Here is a 9,647-nt window from a genome sequence, read left to right on the forward strand (position 1 = left end):
AATGTGTTTTCTGCCAATACCATTCTGGTGATGCATCTTGAGGCCTTTGGAATCATTGTTTTGCATGCTGAGTAAGGTATTCTTCCTGTCCTCAGTAGTTTCATCTTGGGTTAGCAGGTCAAGATGGAGCTAGGTAGGCAGACACATCACTGAGATGAGCATGATCTGTATCTTTGTCCCTCCCAAGTGAGTAAACTTCAATTTAGAGTTAGAAAGCAAGTGTATTGTGACAAGTTACCGCTGTTCTGGTGTTTGGAGTTATAATCACAGGGCCTGCTAGGAGTTGCAGTCGGGTTACTCCCTATACTCCTAGAGACTAAACATATGTTATCCTCCCAGGTGCGTAAACTTCAATTGAGAGTTAGGAAGCAAGTGTATTTTGACAAGTGACAACTGATCTGGTGTTTGGACTAACAGTTACTGGGTCTTCTGGAAGTTGCAGTCAGGTCACTCCCTACACTCCAATAGACTTGACATGTTATCCTGCCAGGTGAGTAAACTTCAATTGAGAGTTAGGAATCAAGTATATTTTGGCAAGTGACCACTAGTCTTGTGTTTGGAACAACGGTCACAGGGCCTGCTGGAAGTTGCAGGCAGGACACCCTATACTCCCAGAGACTTGACATATGTTATCCTCCCGGGTGAGTAAATGTCAATTGAGAGTCAGGAAGCAAGTGTTTTTTGACACATGACTACTGTTCTTGTGTTTGTAGTAACAGTCACAAGTGCCTGCTGGGAGTTGCAGTCAGATCACACTCTATACTCCAAGAGACTTGACACATTTTATCCTTCCAGGTGAGTAAACTTCAAATGGTATTTAAAAAACAGGGATATCTTGGCAAGTGACCACTGGGCTTGTATTTGTAGTTTCTGAAATAGTGCTTCCTAGCCTTCCCATTCATGTCATTCACTCTACTTCCCCCACTTGACAAATGTTGTTTTCCCAGGTGGGTACACTTCATGTGTGGGTTACCTAATGAGGGTATTTTGAGATGAGAACACTGGTCTGGCGATTATAATGGCAGAAACATGGCCTATTTTGAACTGTAGACAGCCCAGTCCTTGAACTCTACACACTAAAGAGTCGGTATCTCCCAAGTAAATAAACTGCATTTTGGATTTGACAAACAGGTGTTTTTGGGCAGGCGTACACTGGTCTGGTGACTGAAGTGACAGAAACAGGGCTTATTCTGAGCTGTAGTCAGCCCAGTACCTGTACTTTACACACTAAACAGTTGATATCCCCCCATGTGAGGGAACGGCATTTTGGAATCGACAAACAGGTGTGGTTTGGGCAGTAGTAAACTGGTCTAGTGGTTGGCATGACAGAAACAGGGTCTATTGGGAGCTGTAGTCATGTCAGTGCCTCTACCACACACACTCTATCAATGGTATTCTCCCAGATTAGTAAACTTCAATTGGGAGTTGACAAACAGGGGCATTTTGGCAAGTGGCCACTGGACTTGTGTTTGTGGTCACAAAAACAGTGCCTCCTTCCCTTGGTAGTCATGTCAGCCCCTTCCTTCCCAACAGTAGACAAATGTTATCCTCCCAAGTAGATGTAGAGCACTGGTGTGGTTACAGACAGGTGTATTTGGGCCTGTGAAGCCTGTGCTGTTGTTTGGAGTCATAGACCCAAGGCATGCTGGTAGGTATAGACATGTCACTCTCTGTGCCATATACACTGTATAAACGTCATCCTCCCAGGGAAGCACACTTCAATTTCTCTTTGTTCATACAGATCTCCGGTATCATCACTCCAATGTGGTAGTGCTGATAGTTACAGGAACAGTGGAACCTGGGAGTTGTAGTCATGTCAGTCCTTAAACAACACACACTGTCCATATGTCATCCCTCCAGGTGACTACACTTCAGTTGTGATTTGCCAAAAGGTAGTGTTTGAACAGATGCACACTGGGCTGGTGATTGGAGTGTCAGTAAATGAAGCAAAAGATGGCTTATGTTAACAAATCCCATGGTATTTTCGTGACATTTTTAATGTTGTGACTAACCAGACTCCACTCCCCACAGGAATTCCTGTTAAGCTTTCAGGATGGCCAAGACTTTCTCCTTCTAGGGTGGTAGATGTAATGGAGCAATGTGAGGGCCATCACCAGTCTTCTTGGTCTGCAGCTGGTGCCTGGAGACCTGGGAAAGGACCATGCTGTCACGACTCACGTGCTGCTGGCGCCTGGAAACCGCTGATCTAGTGGCGTAGGTCTTGAGGGTTCGGCCTTGGCCCAGAAAAGGGCGACTCTTTCTAGTAGCCACTGTGCTGCAGGCAGTGGAAACGCCAAGAACAGACCGTGCCCTTTAGAATTAGTGCCAGAGGGAAAAAAACCCAATAAAGGGGAAAAAACCTCCAAAAAATGGATTCCTGAAACGAAAACAAAACCAGGAATCAAACAGGAACAAAATGCAGGTAAATGCAAAATGGAAAAGATTCAGAACCGAAGGCTAAGAATCAGGAGCGAAGACACAATCTGAGCAGAAAGTGATGCAGCGCAAGGAAAGGGAGAAAACAGAGCCCTTATATACCAAGAAACAGGAAGTGACCAACAGGAAGTAAAAAGACACCATTTTAGATAAGGAAAAAGTACATAGGATAGAATAGAACAGGAACCATAGAAAATAGGGACCAAGGAATGCTGGGAAGAAAAAGGTAACATTGGAAGGGGGAAAGACATAAAGAAAGGACAGAAAAATGCCTCGAAAAAGTAAAGAAGAAAAAGAAGAAGAAAGAAAAAGAAACAGGTAAGGAGGGGTCAGGGGAGAACAGGGACACAACAGAAGGCAGAGCGAGGCCCAAAATAATATCTGGGGCCTCGCGCTGTACAAAGAAGACTCGGGGCGCGCCGTGTCCTGAGAACGCGCTGCGCGGCGCGAGCCGAATGCTCGGCTCGCGCCGCACCACGCGGCGCAACAGTAGGTCCCCCCCCCGAAGGTCTAGGTTTGAAGGGAAACAAACGATGAAAACGAGAAATCAAAAGAGGGGCGTGAACAGAAGAAGCATCTTCCCAAGAGCATTCACTAAGAGGATAACCCTTCCAGTGAATCAAATACTGAAGACGCCGGTGAAAAAGGCGAGAGTCACAAATTTCTTGAACCTCATATTCAGGGACATCATTCACCAACACAGGAGGAGGACAAGGAAACTGACGAGAGAAAGGATCAGGGACATAAGGTTTGAGTTGGGATACATGAAAGACCGGATGAATTTTCCAAGTATGAGGCAAGCGAAGACGAACAGTGACAGGATTGAGCAACTGAAGAATACGAAAAGGCCCATAATAGCGAGGCGTGAATTTATTCAGAGAAAGGCGAGAGGGCAAGAATTTGGAAGAAAGCCAGACTTTATCCTGAGGGTGATAATCAGGAGTGGGTCCACGTTTCTTATCAGCGATCTTCTTCATATATCTCTTAGTGTGCAATAAATTAGATCTAATTAGCTTATGGAGTTGCAGGAGACGTTTGGAAAAAGATGTAATGGCAGGCAGAGGAGAGGTAGATTGAGGAGCAGTAGGAAAAGAGGTCGGATGATAGCCATAGGAACAGAAAAAGGGAGTGACCTTGGAGGCACTATGGACAGAATTGTTGTAGGAATATTCAGCAATAGGGAGATAAGTGTTCCAGTTGCTTTGGGTGGAATTACAAAAACAACGAAGGTATTGTTCTAGTCCTTGATTCAAACGCTCAGTTTGTCCATTGGTCTGAGGATGGAAACCGGATGATAGTGCTATATTGATATTTAGTGTCTTGCAAAAAATTTTCCAAAACCGGGAAATATACTGGGGACCCCTGTCAGACACAATGGTATGTGGAAGTCCATGGAGACGGAAAATATGGTCGATAAATATCTGGCTCAATTCTTGAGATGTTGGTAATTTCTTTAGAGCAGTAAAGTGGGCCATCTTAGTGAAAGAATCAACAGTGACCATGATAACCTGGTTTCCAGCTGATGGCGGAAGTGAACACATAAAGTCAGTGGAAATAGTATGCCATGGCGTTGGTGGAACTGGCAAAGGCTGTAGTAATCCTGCAGGTCTGCTACGGGGAATCTTGACTTGGGCACATATGGGACAAGCCTGAACATATCTTTCGACATCTGATTTCCAGGTAGGCCACCAGAAAGATCGCGAAAGAAGTTCTTGTGTGGCCTTAATACCTCTATGTCCAGCAACCGGTGAATCATGGCACATCTGTAATGCTTTGTCTCGCACTCTGTTAGTAGGGAGGAATAACAGCTTCTGATGAAAAAAGAATCCTTCTTTCTTGCATAAAAAGGTTCTTAATTTCTCTATTTCGCTATTAGACAGGCTGGAATACTCCAGTTGTACCTCATCCAGAAAAGATTGAGCAATTCCAATGATCTTACTAGGCTCCAGTAGAAACTGAGATGGGGAAGGAGTACAATCTGGATAGCGTCGAGACAGAGCATCAGCCAGAATGTTTTGAGATCCAGGAATATAGGTGATGTAAAAGTCATACTGACTAAAGAAAAAGGCCCAACGCGCCTGGCGACTATTTTGGCATACAAAATTACGTAGACATTGCAGATTACGGTGATCTGTTCTCGCCTCGAAAGGCTCCTTGGATCCCATCAGAAACTGTCTCCATTCGATGCAGGCTGTCTTCAGAGCTAACAACTCTCTTTCTAGTACTGAGTAATGTTGTTCAGCTGAAGAGAGAATATGGGACAAATAGAAAACAGGATGTTCAAGACCATCATCTTCTTGAAGTTGAAGCAAGACTGCTCCAATAGCTTTTTCGGAAGCATCGGTAACTATGATAAACTGTTTATTGGTATCTGGATGTCTCAGGATGGGAGCTTGAGTGAATGCCTTCTTTAATTCTTGAAAAGCTGTTTCAGCCGCCTTGGTCCAGACAAACCCCTGTTTTAGATTTTCCTTCTTTAAGGTATGGGTTATATGGCTGGTCTGTTTAGCAAAGTCTTGAATGAACTGTCGGTAAAAATTTGCTAATCCTAGGAAACATTGTGTTTCTTTGATAGAAGAGGGAGAAGGCCACTCTAGAATTGCTTGTACCTTTTCTAGGTCCATAGCTATGCCGGTGGAACTTAAATGATAACCCAGATATTTGACTTCCGTCTTATCGAACTCACACTTTTCAGGTTTACAGAATAGTTGATGTGCTCGGAGTCTGTGAAGGACTTGTTTCACATGAGAAGAATGGAGTTCGGGGTGTCTGGAAAAAATAAGGATCTCGTCCAAGTAGATTACGAGTGTCTGGTTCAAGAGATCGGAAAATATTGAGTCCATAAACCTTTGAAATATAGCAGGAGCGTTCGTAAGACCAAAGGGCATGACTTTATATTCAAAATGACCGAACGGTGTCCTGAATGCTGTTTTCCACTCGTCTCCTTCTTTTATACGTAAAAGGTGGTAAGCTCCCCGAAGATCCAACTTGGTAAAACGTTGAGCCCCTCTGACTACCTCTAAAATATCCTTAATGAGGGGCAAAGGATAACGATCCTTAATAGTTATCTTGTTTAGGCCTCGAAAGTCTATGCAAGGACGAAGATCTTTGGTCTTCTTAGGTACAAAAAAGAGAGGAGCCCCTGCTGGAGAAGATGATGGAACAATGAGACCACCCTGTACATTTTCCTCCAGATACTCCTTAAGAACTTCCTTTTCAGGTTCCGTGAGAGAATACATCCTCCCAAAGGGAACGACTGTTCCAGGTTCCAAAGGAATAGCACAATCGTACTCTCGATGTGGAGGTAATACAGGTCTGGATGGTTTTTGAAACACGTCTTGGAACTCTAAATAATGTTCAGGAACCCCTTGGACAGTGTTGATGGAATACTCCGTAGTACTCTTCATAGGTGTTAATCTGTTTGGTGACCAATATTTATCGGAAGCAAAGCAATTTTCTTGACAAAACTGTGAGGATAAAGAAATTGTCCGGGTTACCCAGTTCACATATGGGTTATGTCTAGTAAACCATGGAATTCCGAGGATAATGGTATGGTTGGGAGATGAAATGAGATCAAAAGAGAGGTGTTCTTGATGATTACCAAACTGTAAATTTAACATCAAGGTCGTAGTATCGACTGGACCTGAGGATATTAAAGATCCATCCACGGTGTGTACTTGTTCAGGAATGTCTTTGGGTTGAGTGGGAATTTGCAGATTAGTGGCCCATGTCTTATCCATGTATATACCACTAGCACCACAATCTAATAATGCCATAGTTCTTTCTTGGCGGCCATCAGGTAGTTGTAATATGACTGGTAACACGAACAAGTAAGTTGTATTGTCGTTGAATGAGCTGATAGAAGGTATAGCCGATGATCCCGTCCCCTCCCTTCTTACAGAGGACGGGAGGTGGCGTTTCCCAAGGGTCTAGGTGGACGTACAGGACATGTACGAAGCATGTGACCAGCAGAACCACAGTAGAGGCACAATCCCTTCTTCCGTCTGTCTTCCTTCTCACTAGCAGAGAGTGGCCCTCGAGTAGTATCCACTTGCATGGGTTCCCCTTCTATATCTTTAGCAGGAGGACGAGATTCCTCAGGATGAGGTGGATACATCCGTGAAGAGCTTGGCTGAGACGATCCTCTACTCCTTCTCTTCTCCATTCGTCGTTCTTGAAGACGATACTCGATGGAAAGTGCTTGATCCATGAGGCCACGAAGATCTTCAACTCTGGTGGAATGTACTAATTCATCCTTAATTTCTTCCTTAAGTCCTCTGCGAAACAAAGTTACCAGGGTACGCTCCACCCAAGTGGTCTCTGCCGCTAATTGACGGAAACGTGTAATATATCGGAGGACATCCTGGGAACCTTGCTGGATATCACATAATGCTTCCTCTGCCGAGGCTTCCAATCCTGGGCGACTAAACATTTGTTTGAAGCGGGTCACGAAGGCAGAATAGTCCGACAATACTGGATCGTTGGATGACACCATCGGGGTTGCCCAGGCCAAGGCAGGACCGGATAATGCACTAATAAGATATCCCACCTTTGTCCTGTCATGAGAGAATTGGGTAGGTCTGAAGGCGAAGTAAACCGTTAATGCATCCAGGAATTCACGCAGTTTAGTTGGTTCACCAGAGAAGCGAGGCGTAGAGGCGGAGATAGTCGGAACATCGCCACTGCGGAGGGCCAAAGCCTGTCGTAAGACCGCATTCTCGTTGCGCAATTGTTGCAATTCCTGAGCTTGTTGTTGAATAGTAGTCAAAAAAGATGAATCAGGATCTGCAGCCGCCGCCACTGTGTCATCCATAGTGTCAGAAGATGTCGGAATGGTTTGGCGCTGCATTCTGTCACGACTCACGTGCTGCTGGCGCCTGGAAACCGCTGATCTAGTGGCGTAGGTCTTGAGGGTTCGGCCTTGGCCCAGAAAAGGGTGACTCTTTCTAGTAGCCACGGTGCTGCAGGCAGTGGAAACGCCAAGAACAGACCGTGCCCTTTAGAATTAGTGCCAGAGGGAAAAAAACCCAATAAAGGGGAAAAAACCTCCAAAAAATGGATTCCTGAAACGAAAACAAAACCAGGAATCAAACAGGAACAAAATGCAGGTAAATGCAAAATGGAAAAGATTCAGAACCGAAGGCTAAGAATCAGGAGCGAAGACACAATCTGAGCAGAAAGTGATGCAGCGCAAGGAAAGGGAGAAAACAGAGCCCTTATATACCAAGAAACAGGAAGTGACCAACAGGAAGTAAAAAGACACCATTTTAGATAGGGAAAAAGTACATAGGATAGAATAGAACAGGAACCATAGAAAATAGGGACCAAGGAATGCTGGGAAGAAAAAGGTAACATGGGAAGGGGGAAAGACATAAAGAAAGGACAGAAAAATGCCTCGAAAAAGTAAAGAAGAAAAAGAAGAAGAAGAAAGAAAAAGAAACAGGTAAGGAGGGGTCAGGGGAGAACAGGGACACAACAGAAGGCAGAGCGAGGCCCAAAATAATATCTGGGGCCTCGCGCTGTACAAAGAAGACTCGGGGCGCGCCGCGTCCTGAGAACGCGCTGCGCGGCGCGAGCCGAATGCTCGGCTCGCGCCGCACCACGCGGTGCAACACATGCTCCTGAGGTCGTACCACCCTCTTCCTGGTGTCCTCCCTTGTGTGCAGGGTAGTGCCTACATCATTGACTCTGTCAACTATCCTGTCCCACATTTCCATTTTCCTACGGTGAGGAGTATGCTGGACTTGTGCTCCAAACAATTGTGGCACTATTGTCATTATTTCATCCACCTTAACCCTTCATCTGTAAACAGGGATTTTTAAGACGTGACATAGTCTTAATTGATAAAAAGAAAATCGGAGTGACAGGGACTTGCTTGACAGGGGAGGTGCAATAAGGGGTGAATGGTCAAGGGTGTGTGCAGGGTGTTCTATGGGATGGAGAAATATTTGGGGGTGTATAATCTATGTGCTCTCAAGATATCGGTGCTCTGGCTGCAGTATGTTGCAGTGTAGATGGAAAGGATTGTGGTGTGTGAAGGGGTGTTTTTTTATTCTGCCATTTGCAGGTGTGGCCAGTGTGGCAATGTGTGTCAGCTGTGATGTTTTCAAATGCATCCAATGTGCATTAGTGTTCTACTTTGCAGATCCCGGACCACCATGGTTCGGACTGCCATGGGTGCCAGCCACTGCGACTTTGGGTTTGCAATATGGTCAGTGGTTGGTCGCTGTACTGTCGGGGCTGGTGATCAGACTGCCTATTTCCAGGCCTCCACACCACTGACATTCTGCTTTTTTTGGCTGACAGTCGATGGTATTGCATGTGTAACTCATAATAGGGCAGTCTAGGAGACTTCCAACATGGCAGTCTTTTCAGCACCACCAACATGGATTAACTCGTAATGAGGCCTAAAGCCCTTAAATCCAATGGTATGTATGCAGAAGACAAAGAAAGTGATCCTTCCACCCTGAAATCCAAGTGAAAAGTGACCAGGAGATGGAGAATGCATTGAGAGGAGTCTGCTGGACACAAACAGGAAGTTGCAGTCGCTGGGGCACTTCCTCCCTATTGAGAAAAAAGTAAAAATAAGGCTTCTTGCACTTAAAAACAACTTGAACAGTCTGTTGGAGAAGAAAATGCACTTGAAAATGTCTGTTTTGGTAGATTTAGCTGCATCTCGAGTGGAGAATCTGCTTCAGGTGCAGCTGTGGTTTTTGCAGTCACTTACACTCACCAGTGGGACTACAAAGGCGCTGTCGATGAAATCTCATGTGCTCTCAAGCAGCCTGAGAGTATCATGGCACTCACCAGCCCATGGCAAAAACAAGTTTCACATGCTAATGAAAAAAAATTCTGCCATGCGCTGGATGACAGAATTTAGGGACTCTGCATTATTAGGGTGTAGCATGAAGTGTCCGAATTCTGCAAACTCTGCGAACGGAGTGAATTTTTCCACCCACCACTAATGCAAACTTTTGGGGTGATTCAGCAAACTGGGGCCAAAAAAAGGGGTCTCAGAACGCATTTTCACCATGCAATTTTCCTTAGGGATTTTAGACACGACTACAGCTTGAAACACTGAATGAAATTACACCAAATTTGGCAGAAAGCTAGAGCTTGGTCCAGAAAGAGTGGGTCTAGTAATTTGGTAAAAATATGTTCAGTAGTTTTGGATTTATCCAAGAAAAAAGATTTATGTATATCTAGAGACG

This window comes from Pleurodeles waltl, chromosome 5, assembly GCF_031143425.1.
Source record: "Pleurodeles waltl isolate 20211129_DDA chromosome 5, aPleWal1.hap1.20221129, whole genome shotgun sequence".
NCBI classification, from domain to species: Eukaryota; Metazoa; Chordata; class Amphibia; order Caudata; family Salamandridae; genus Pleurodeles; species Pleurodeles waltl.